Source organism: Dama dama, chromosome 22 (assembly GCF_033118175.1).
Source record: "Dama dama isolate Ldn47 chromosome 22, ASM3311817v1, whole genome shotgun sequence".
NCBI lineage: Eukaryota > Metazoa > Chordata > Mammalia > Artiodactyla > Cervidae > Dama > Dama dama.
The window spans coordinates 19906660-19917974 of record NC_083702.1 but is presented as its reverse complement, the minus strand read 5'-3'; positions in this window follow the sequence as shown (position 1 = coordinate 19917974).

The window sequence follows — 11315 nt, the reverse complement described above, 5'->3', positions numbered from 1 at the left end:
CAGAGGAGCTTGGCAGGCTGCAGTCCGTGGGGTCACAAAGAGTTGGACGTGGCTGAGAGACTAACACTTTCTTTTTGCTGCTGAAATGTGGAACATTTTTTAACAAAAAAATATGTGATTATTGATAGACACCAATTCATTAAATGCATTTTAATCTCATTGAAACAGGCTTGTTTTGGTATTTACTCAGGTATTTGCATTTTCTCAACACAATCTGTTTTGTTTTGTTTTGCATCAACTTTCTGGTCACAAGATAGGGTGACCAGGTTACCTATTTTTTTATTTTTTTTTCAAAACGATCACCTATATCAAACATATCAAAGCAATCTAATTTTCCTATAGGCCCAGTGTAACAGAGTTCCTCAACATATTCTCTTTGTAAATTTTTTTTTTCTTGAGTTCTGACATTTCATATTCGTGAGTCAACATTATCTTATTTTAACAAAGCTCTATTTTCAGTTCAGTGCAGTTCAGGTCAATCGCTCACTCATGTCTGACTCTTTGCAACCCCATGAATCGCAGCACACCAGGCCTCCCTGTCGGTCACAAACATTTGTAGAAAACTAATAAAAGAAGTATGTTCATTTTTGGTATCAGATCCTGACCTCCTGAAGACATTTTAAAATGTTTCTGATATGTTTCTGAGCTGATGGACACAGATTGCTTTCACTTTCTACTTGTATATACTCTACGCAACAGATTGGAGCGTGGCTGCCTCCAGTTCTCTCCAGGATGCCTCAAGTTACAGGAAACGCCTATTTTCACCAATGATTTTTAAGATGTGATGGAGTTTCAGTGCTTAAAGAAGCCAAGTAAGTGTTTACATTAGTCTACAATTCACAGTTTTAGTTAAATGCTAGAGATCTACTAAGAAATCATACCACAAATGGGAGCCTAGAAGCCAAAGTTAAGCATCAGGAAGTGTGCTGGCCCCTAACTGAGCCTGTTCCATGGCAAAGACTCAGTCCATCCGGAAATTGCTTCTCCAGGAAGCCATCACATTCTAGGAAATGAGTTCATAGTCCAAAATCACCAAATGTCTAAGGAAGACCAACAACAGGAAATAAAGTCTACAGTATCCATCAACAAAACAATGTTCACCTAAGAAAACGGAATTAGTAGAACAATTTATAAAAATATGTAAATAATGCGTATGCAAAAGAATAATGACCTCCATTCCTCCACTGCCAAAAAGTTTTTAAAAGGATGCTGTTTCTTGTTCTAAGGAAATAAAAGAGCACGTATAAAACATGCAACTCACCACTGAGTTGAGGTGACAAGGAAGTCGAGATATCCTTAATCTTTTAGCTCATAATTAAGATTTATCCTCAGAGAGGCCTTCTTTCTGATGGAAGGCAGTCATTTTCAGCTTGTGCCAGCCATCAGTTTACCGTGTTTTATCTACAATCTTTGCTTTCATTGCCTGATCTGTATTAGTGGGCTGGACCCTAAGCTATTTCCCCTGCAGTGAGCTGGTGGTAAATTTGTGACTAGAAGACATTGGAGGGATATTGAGGAGGAAAGGTCTTCTTTCCCTGATTCTGATATTTCTGTTCAGCTTTCTCTTTTGGCTCTTGCCACCCTGTGAAATGACACTGACATTAAAAATGGTGCTAAACCACCAATAACCCTGTGGTGGCAAGCAGACAAGTGAAAAACTATTATGAAGTTGGGGTATTAGTTAGCCATAACAAAGAATGAAGTACTGATAGGCTGCAACAGGGATGATCCTTGAAAGTATTGTGCTAAGTGAAAGAAACCTGTCATCAGAGTTCACAGTCATATGATTCTATGTGTACGAACTATCCAGAATAGGCCAACCTGTAGACATAGACACAGATGGGGTTTCGATGGTGATTGGGTGTGCTGGTGTGTAATGGGAAAAATGAAATGAAGTGTTAGTCGCTCAGTTGTGTTCAACTTTTTGTGATCCCGTGGACTGTAGCCTGCCAGGCTCCTCTGTCCATGGGATTTCCCAGGCAAGAATACTGGAGTGGGTTGCTATTCCCTACTCCAGGGGGTCTTCCTGACCCAGGGGTAAAATCCTGGTCTCCCACACTGCAGGCAGATTCTTTATCATACCATCTAAGCCACCAGGGAAGCCCAAAGCAACTTCTTAATGGGTATGGGGTTTCTTCTTGGGGTGATTAAAATGTTTTGAAACAACTAGAGATGGTGGTTGCACAATATTGTGAATGTACTTAATACCACTGAATTATTCATTGTAAAAGAGCTAAGTTTATATTGCAGGAACTCCCCTACACACAAACCTTGAAGTTGCAAACTTTCAAAGATGTGAACACATGTTGAAGGTCTGATGGAATTGGAGGCCCAGAGAAAGGATGAAGAGAAACAAGAAGAAGAAGCAACTAAAGAACCAAAGAGATTCAAAACACAGAAAATGGCACAGGGATTTTCTTTATTTCAGGAGGCACTGTTAGTTTTTGAGGCACAAGACCCGAACATAGAACAGGACACAAACGTTGCACTGCCATTCAGAACTCAATCCAATGCTACCTCATCAGCTATGCTGAGGAAAAAAAGAGCCAAAACCCAGACGTTGCTGGGTTGTTTTTTCAAGAGGGGACGTAGAATTGAATCCAGCATCAACACCAGTCATGAGTGAAGCTGCATGTTTACCTTCCATCTCCTGTTGTTGACAATCCTTCATCTTCACCATCTCCTACCTCCTCTCCCTCCTCCAGTCAGTAGCTCTTCTTGCCTGTTCACTAGATGCCAGCCCCTGTTTGCCAGTTGTTGTACTGGACATCTGAACTTTACAAGGTAATGTACGGTAAGGTTACAATTATTTTCTCTACTTACTGTGTTTGTTTTATTAAATATTATTTGTCTGAAAAGTATTCTAAACCTATTGCTGCCAGTACAGTAATACATCACCAATAGTGTTAGTTGGGTACCTAGGCTAACTTTGTTGGACTTACAAACAAATTGGCCTTATGAACACACTTGGAGAACAGAACTTGTTTATAAGTACTGGATATACTGTATTTTATTTCAATATGAAAAAAAAACTACTCTAGAGTAACTACTACAATGTGGGAAAAAATCACATTTAAGGTGATTTCACAATTTAAAAAAGTGGGAATGTCAAATGAAGGAAAAAATTGGAGGATTAGAATCAGAAGAAGCCAATGTTATGTAACTAATGACCCCCCCAAAAAAAATAATCCAAAACAGTGTATTAGAAAATAAAGGAAACAAAAGCAGAAGTTTTTTTTTTCCCCCAGTAAGGGGAATTCTTAGAATCTATTGTTGCACTAAACTCTATCTTGCAGTGAGATCTCTAGCATCACATTTTATAATTAAGTAGAACTTTTAGAATTGAACAATTTGTTAAATTTTTAGTGAATCAAATAAATAGCTGATTAAATTAATGGGTAATTTATGTATGTAACTTAAACCTGAGGAAAATAAAGAGATTAAAAGTTGTGAGAAGTTTAAAAAACTTGGATAATAGAACGAGAAGATGCCAGAAAATATTTAACAAGAACTCCAGAGGAAATAAATGAAATAAAAAGATAAGAGAGAGGCAGTATTTGAGGAGTCAATTACAAATAATTTTCCAGAACTCTCATTGTTAGATAATGAAAATATAAATTGTTACCATTCCTTTTAGGAAACATTTGTCAATATCTACTAAACCTTAAGAATGTCCATTTTCTATAAGCTTGTAGTTTTCTACTAGAGAGAAATTCTCAGAATAAGCACCTGTGCAGTAACACTTTGCAGCACTATTGTAATAAGGAAATAACAGAATCACAATAGCTGAGTCTTCCACAGGGCAAGTCTCTTAAAATACTCTGCTTTCATATATTAGGAAATCTGCATTTCATCATGGGGACAGAGTACTACTCAAAACTTAAGCATTATGCAAATTAAACTTTACTGAGGAAAAACTCATTAACAGAGTTTAAAATAAAATATATGAATAATACATAAGTTCACAAAGAGCTTATTAATTTTATGAAGATCTGATGAAATATTGTGCTCAGAATAAAGCTAATGAGTACTATGCAGAAGCATGTCCCATTCTGACCCTGGTTCAAAATCAGTTGTGTAGTTACATTATGCACAGTTCTGATGGGCTTGATTATCTGAATAGTTCACAGACTATAAATAGCAGATTAAAAGTAAGGGATGAAAATATACCTAGAGGAGAACATTAGGTTACACAGCAGAGAATGACAGCTGGGAGAAAAAGCAAATACTGAAGATGTATTTAACAAAAAGCTTATCATTCTGTGTCCCTTAGTTTGGAGGTGTATACTAGTATTTCTATATATTCTAGACAAACAGGTATTTCCATTTACCTTGAGGTCTTCGTTATATTACAACATAGTTTACAGTGGATTATTTGATTTTTTTTTTTTTTTGTCACAGAAAGGAACATCATAAAAATATAACTGCAAAGAAAATTTCTTTTCTAATCAGTTAAACGAAAATCTTGAATTCAAGTTCTCACTGTCTGGATCATGACCAAAGCAGTCTGTTTTGTTTGTTTGTTTGTTTGAACAGATTTTTCTGCTTTTTAATCATGTTTTATTGTTCTTTGAAAACTCTTAGCATGTCTCTTGAGAAGACTTCATCTCTGGTAGACAAAGCTGAACTCCAGAGACCTCTAGTTGTTCTTGTTCAGTCATTCAGTCCCCATGGATTGCAGCATGCCAGGCTTCCCTACCCTTCACTGTCTCTCAGAGCTTGCTCAAACTCAGGTCCATTGAGTCGATGATGCCATCCAACCATCTCATCTTCTGTCACTCCGGTGTCCTCCTGCTCTCAATTATCCCCAGCATCAGGGTCTTTTCCAATGAATCAGCTCTTCGCATCAGATGGCCAAAGTATGGAAGCTTCAGCAACAGTCCTTCCAGTGAATATGCAGGGTTTATTTCCTTTAGGATTGACTGGTTTGATCTCCTTGCAGCCAAAGGGACTCTCAAGAATTTTCTCCAACACCACAGTTCAAAAGCATCAATTCTTGAATGTTCAGCCTTCTTTATGGGCCAATTCTCATCCATACATGACTACTAGAAAAACCATAGCTTTGACTATGCTGATCTTTGTCGGCAAAGTGAGGTCTGCTTTTTAACATGCTGTCTAGGTTTGTCAAAGCTTTTCTTCCAAGGAGCAAGCGCGTTTTAATTTTGTGCCTGCAGTCATCATCTGCCTTGATTTTGAAACCCAAGAAAATAAAATCTGTCACTGTTTCACTTTTTTTCCATCTATTTGCCATGGCATGATGGGACTGGATGCCATGATCTTCATTTTTTGAATGTTGAGTTTTAAGCCAGCTTTCACTCTCCTCTTTCACCATCATCAAGAGGCTTTTCAGTTCCTCTTCACTTTGTGCCATTAAAATGGTATCATCTGCCTATATGAGGTTGTTGATATTTCTCCCAGCAATCTTGATTCCAGCTTGTGAGTCATACAGTCCAGCATTTCACATGATGTACTCTGAGTATAAGTTAAGTAAGCGTAGTGACAATACACAGCCTTGGCATACTCATTTCCCAACCTTGAACCAGTCCATTGTTCCATGTCTGGTTCTAATGTTTGCTTTTTGTCCTGCATGCAGACGTCTCAGGATGTAGGTAAGGTGGTCTGATATTCCCATCTCTTTAAGAATTTTCCACAGTTTATTGTGATCCACAGTCAAAGGCGTTAGCATAGTCAATGAAGGAGAAGTAGATGTTTCTTTTGAATCCCTTTGCTTTTTCTATGACCCAACTTTGCTTTCTCTATGTTGGCACTTTGATCTCTGGTTCGTCTGCCTTTTCTAAACCCAGATTGTACATCTGGAAATTCTCAGTTCACATACTGCTGAAGCCTAGCTTGAAGGATTTATCATACAGCGTAGTTTCACTATGCTTCCCAGGTGGCGCTAGTGATAAAGAACCCGCCTGCCAATGCAGGAGACATAAGAGACACGGGTTAGATCCCTAGTCCGGAAGATCCCCTGGAGAAGGAAATGGCAACTCATTCCAGTATTCTTGCCTGGAGAATTCCATGGACAGAGGAGCCTGGCGGGCTACAGTCCATGGGGTTACAAAGAGTTAGGACACAACTGAAGCAGTTTAGCCCATAGTTTCACTGTTTTAATAATCCCCTGGGCTCCACCAGTTCATCCCTTTCAACTTTTCCACCTTGGTCCTTCAGACAGATCTTTTCATCACTTGCATAACTTTGCCTTTTCCTGAATGTCAAATTGTTGGAATTTTACAGTATGTTGCCTTTTCAGATTGCCTTCTTTCACTTAGTAACCTACATTAAAAATTATTTTATGTCTTTTCTTGACCTGAGAACTTTTTAAAGTCCCATAATATTATGTCATTGCCTGGAAAGTCTAGAGTGTGTTTCACCATTTATTTATTAACAGGAATCTTGGTTACTTCCAAGTTTTGGCAGTCATGAATGCAACTGATATAAACACATCTGTGCAGGTTTGGCATAAGCATACATTTTCAATTCATTTGTGTAAATGCCAAAAGTGAGATTTTTGGATCATATGATCAGTATATTATTTTCTTAAAAAAAAAACTGCCAAACTGTCTTCTAAATAATCATCTACTGTTTAGTATCAACAATTGGTAAAACTTCTAAATCATTTCAGGGATTAAAAGAATCCACTAGAAAAAACAATTTGTTGCTCAAAGATTGATTTCTGCCGTTACTGTCTTGTTTTAGGAATATGTGCATAAACTCTGTTCCAACTGAACCAACCACTGTGGGGAAGATTCTTGGCTTTGAAATCTGATCACCCCATGAAAGCCCAAGTAAGGGTGATGGAGATTATATGATGATTTTTTAAAGATCATTTAAAAATCAAAATGGAGTAACTGTGGTTCATATATCCAAAATGGAGCCAGGAAGCCATCCGTGGATGTGGTTTCAGATGCATTCTTGCATCACTGTGAACTTAAACTTTCTGGACTGTATCAAACTCAAGAACACCTCCAGTCTTTTGGGGGGATGTGCCACAAAGCATGCTGATAGAACCTGTGCCCCTGTCCTGGAAATTCCAAGCCTTAACCATTGAACCAGAATGGCAGGGAAGTCCCCAGCCTTTTCCTAAACAATATCTGTAAGCTACTGTCAACTGCAGGCATTGTTACAAAGTACACCCTTTCCCAACCTGAAACTTTATAACCATTTTGAACCCCTAACCATTCTTGTTTAAATAAGCACCTCTATCTCTTCCCAACTCCAATCCCAATCCTTGACAATTTATGTAACCTTGCAGTTTTTTTTCTCTTTATAAACTCTCCCTATTTTTTAGTCTTAGAACACAATCCAAGCCTTTGATCTGTATCCCCTGAGAGCTGTAGTGCTAACAAACCACAAATCAACGCCTTTAGAGTGTGTGTGTGTGTGTGTGGTTACAGCCAGGGTTTCTGTTTCCAGAAACAGAAACAACTTGGCTAACACAAGTTGAACTCCAAAGAGACAGAGCCTCGTCCCCACCCTGCTAGCCAGGATGATTCCCAGGCTATGGAGATTTATGCAGACTTTCTCTTGCTCTGCCAGGAGGGGACCCAGCATGGCAGACAGTCTGAGCAGAAGGCTGTCCTCTTAGATCCACCAGGTCCCCATCAGGCGTTTGGCAGCTTGGAAAGGAACCAAAGATCACTAACCTCAGGGTATTCTTTTTAAAATGGTTCTGAAGTAGGAGACAGCTGGACTGCTGATGTTTGTCAAGTGGAATAAAACTGAGCCTTTGTTCTCACCCAGACAGTACATGGACAAAGCTAGTGGCAGAAGTGAACCCTGCTAAAGTGAAGAGATAAGGTACCCACTCCTAAGGTCAAGGAAGACTTCCCTGTCTGCATATGTGCAGGAAAGCTTCTTGAGAGTCAAACATGGAGGGGTCCCCACCTCATGATAAGTATGGACATGCACCAATAGATCTCTGAAGTGGGATCCATCTTAGAAAAATGTTGTATGCGCAACTTAGGGAGGATCCAAGGATCAGTCAGGAGTGAAGAAAGAAACAAAATAATTGGCTAGAGGTTTGAATAGTGTGAAAAGGCAAAAAGATATGACACTGAAAGATGAAATTCCCAAGTTGGTGGGTGCCCAACATACTACTGGAGAAGAATGGAGAAATAATTCTAGAAAGAATGGAGAGACGGAGCCACAGCAAAAACAACACTCAGTTGTGGATGGGACTGTTGATGGAAGTAAAGTCCGATGCTGCAAAGATCACTATTGCATAGGACCCTGGAATGTGAGGTCCATGAATCAAAGTAAATTAGAAGTGCTCAAACAGGAGATGGCAAGAATGAATATAGACATTTTAGAAATCAGTGAACTAACATGGATTAGAATGGGCAAATTTAATTCAGATGAATATTATATCTACTACTGTGGGCAAAAATCCCTCAGACGAAATAGAGTAGCCCTCAGATGACTATGAGTCCAAAATGCAACTCAATTCAGTTCAATTCAGTCACTCAGTCCTGTCTGACTCTTTGCTACCCCGTGGACTGCAGCACACCAGGCTTCCTTGTCCATCACCAACTCCCAGAACTTGTTAAATTCATGTCCATTGAGTCAGTGACGTCATCCAACCATCTCATGAGCTGTCGTCCCCTTCTCCTCCCACATTCAATCTTTCCCAGCATCAGGGTCTTTTCCAATTAGTCATTTGTTCACATCAGATGGCCAAAGTATTGGAGTTTCAGTTTCAGCATCAGTCCTTCCAATGAATATTCAGGACTGATTTCCTTTATGATTGACTGGTTGGATCTCATTGCAGTCCAAGAGACTCTAAAGAGTCTTCTCCAACACCACAGTTCAAAACCATCAATTCTTCAGCACTCAGCTTTCTTTAAAGTCCAACTCTCACATCCAAACATGACTACTGGAAAACCATAGCTTTGACTAGACAGACCTTAGATGGCAAAGTCATGTCTCTGCCTTTTAATATGTAGTCTAGGTTGTTCATGGTTTTTCTTCCAAGGAGCAAGTGTCTTTTAACATCATGGCTGCACTCAATGCCTGCAAAGATTTTTGAGCCCAAAAAGATAAAGTATCTTGCTGTTTCCATTGTTTCCCCATCTATTTGCCATGAAGTGATGTGACAGGATGCCATGATCTTAGTTTTCTGAATGTTGAGTTTTAGGCCAATTTCTTCACTCTCCTGTTTCACTTGCACCAAGAGGCTCTTTAGTTCTTCTTCACTTTCTGTCATAAGGGTGGTATCATCTGTTTATCTGAGGTCATTGATATTTCCCCTCACAATCTTGATTTCAGTCTGCGCTTAGTCAAGCCTACCATTTTGCATAATGTACCCTGCATAGAGGTTAAATAAGCAGGGTGACAACACACAGCCTTGACATACTCATTTCCCGATTTGGAACCAGTCTGTTGTTCCATGTCCGGTTCTAACTGTTGCTTCTTGACCTGCATACGGATTTCTCAGGAAGCAGATCAGGTGGTCTGGTATTCCCATCTCTTGAAGAATTTTCCACAATTTGTTGTGACATATACAGTCAAAAGCTTTGGGATATCAATAAAACAGAAGTAGTTTTTTTTTTTCCTGGAGTTCTGTTACTTTTTCTATGATCCAACAGATGTTGGCAATTTGATCTCTGGTTCCTCTGCCTTTTCTAAATCCAGCTTGAACACCTGGAAGTTCATGTTTCACGTACTGCTGAAGCCTGGCTTGCAGAATTTTGATCATTACTTTGCTAATATATGAGATGAGTGCAATTGTGTGGTAGTTTGAATTGTCTTTGGCATTGCCTTTCTTTGGGATTGGAATGAAAACTGACCTTTTCCAGTCCTGTGGCCACTGCTGAGTTTTCCAAATTTGCTGGCTATGAAGTGCAACACTTTAACAGCATCATCTCTTAGGATTTGAAATAGCTCAACTGGAATTCCATCACCTCCACTAGCTTTGTTCGTTGTGATGCTTCTTGAGGCCCACTTGGCTTTGCATTCCAGGATGTCTGCCTCTAGGTGAGTGATCACGTTATCATGGTTATCTGGGTCAGGAAGATCTTTTTTTGTACAGTTCTTCTGTGTATTCTTGCCACCTCTTCTTAATATCTTCTGCTTCTGTTAAGTCCATACCATTTCTGTCCTTTATTGTGCCCATCCTTGCATGAAATATTCCTGTGGTATCTCTAATTTTCTTGAAGAGATAGCTAGTCTTTCCCATTCTATTGTTTTCCTCTATTTCTTTGCACTGATCACTGAGGAAGGTTTTCTCATTTCTCCTTGCTTTTCTTTGGAACCCTGCATTCAAATGGGTATATCTTTCCTTTTCTCCTTTACCTATTGCTTCTCTTATTTTCACAGCTATTTGTGAGGCCTCTTCAAGCAAACACTTTGCCTTATAGCATTTCTTTTTCTTGGGGATGGTCTTGATCACTCCCTCCTGTATAATGTCATGAACATCTGCCTATAGTTCTTCAGGCACTGTCTATAAGATCTAGTCCCTTAAATCTATCTGTCACTTTCATTGTATAATCATAAGGGGTTTGATTTAGGTCATATCTGAATGGTCTAGTGTTTTTCCCTACCTTTTTCAATTTAAGTCTGAATTGGCAATAAGGAGTTCATCATCTGGGCCACAGTCAGCTCCCGGTCTTGTTTCTGCTGACTGTATAGAGCTTCTCCATCTTTGGCTGCAAAGAATGTAATCAATCTGATTTCAGTGTTGACCATACTCTGATGTCCATGTGTAGAGTCTTCTCTTGTGTTGTTGGAAGAGGGTGTTTGTTATGACCAGTGCATTCTCTTGACAAAACTCTGTTAGCCTTTGCCCTGCTTCATTTTGTACTCCAAGGCGAAATTTGCCTGTTACTCCAGGTATCTCTTGACTTCCTACTTTTGCATTCCAGTTCCATATAATGAAAAGGACATCTGTTTTCGGTGTTAGTTCTAGAAGGTCTTGTAGGTCTTCATAGAACTGTTCACCCTCAGCTTCTTCAGCATTCCTGGTTGGGGCATAGACTTGGATTACTATGATACTGAATGGTCTGCCTTGGAAATGAACAGAGGTCATTCTATCACTTTTGAGATTGCACCCAAGTATTGTATTTTTGAGATTATACTCAACTATTGCACAATTGCTGTCATCTCACACACTAGCAAAGTAATACTCAAAATTCTCCAAGCCAGACTTCTACAGTATGTGAACCGTGGATTTCCAGACATTCAAGCTGGATTTAGAAAAGGCAGAAGAACCAGAGATCACATTGCCAACATCTGTTGGTGTGTCAAAAAAGCAAGAAAATTCCAGAAGAACATCTACTTCTGCTTTATCAACTACGCCAAAGCCTTTGACTGTG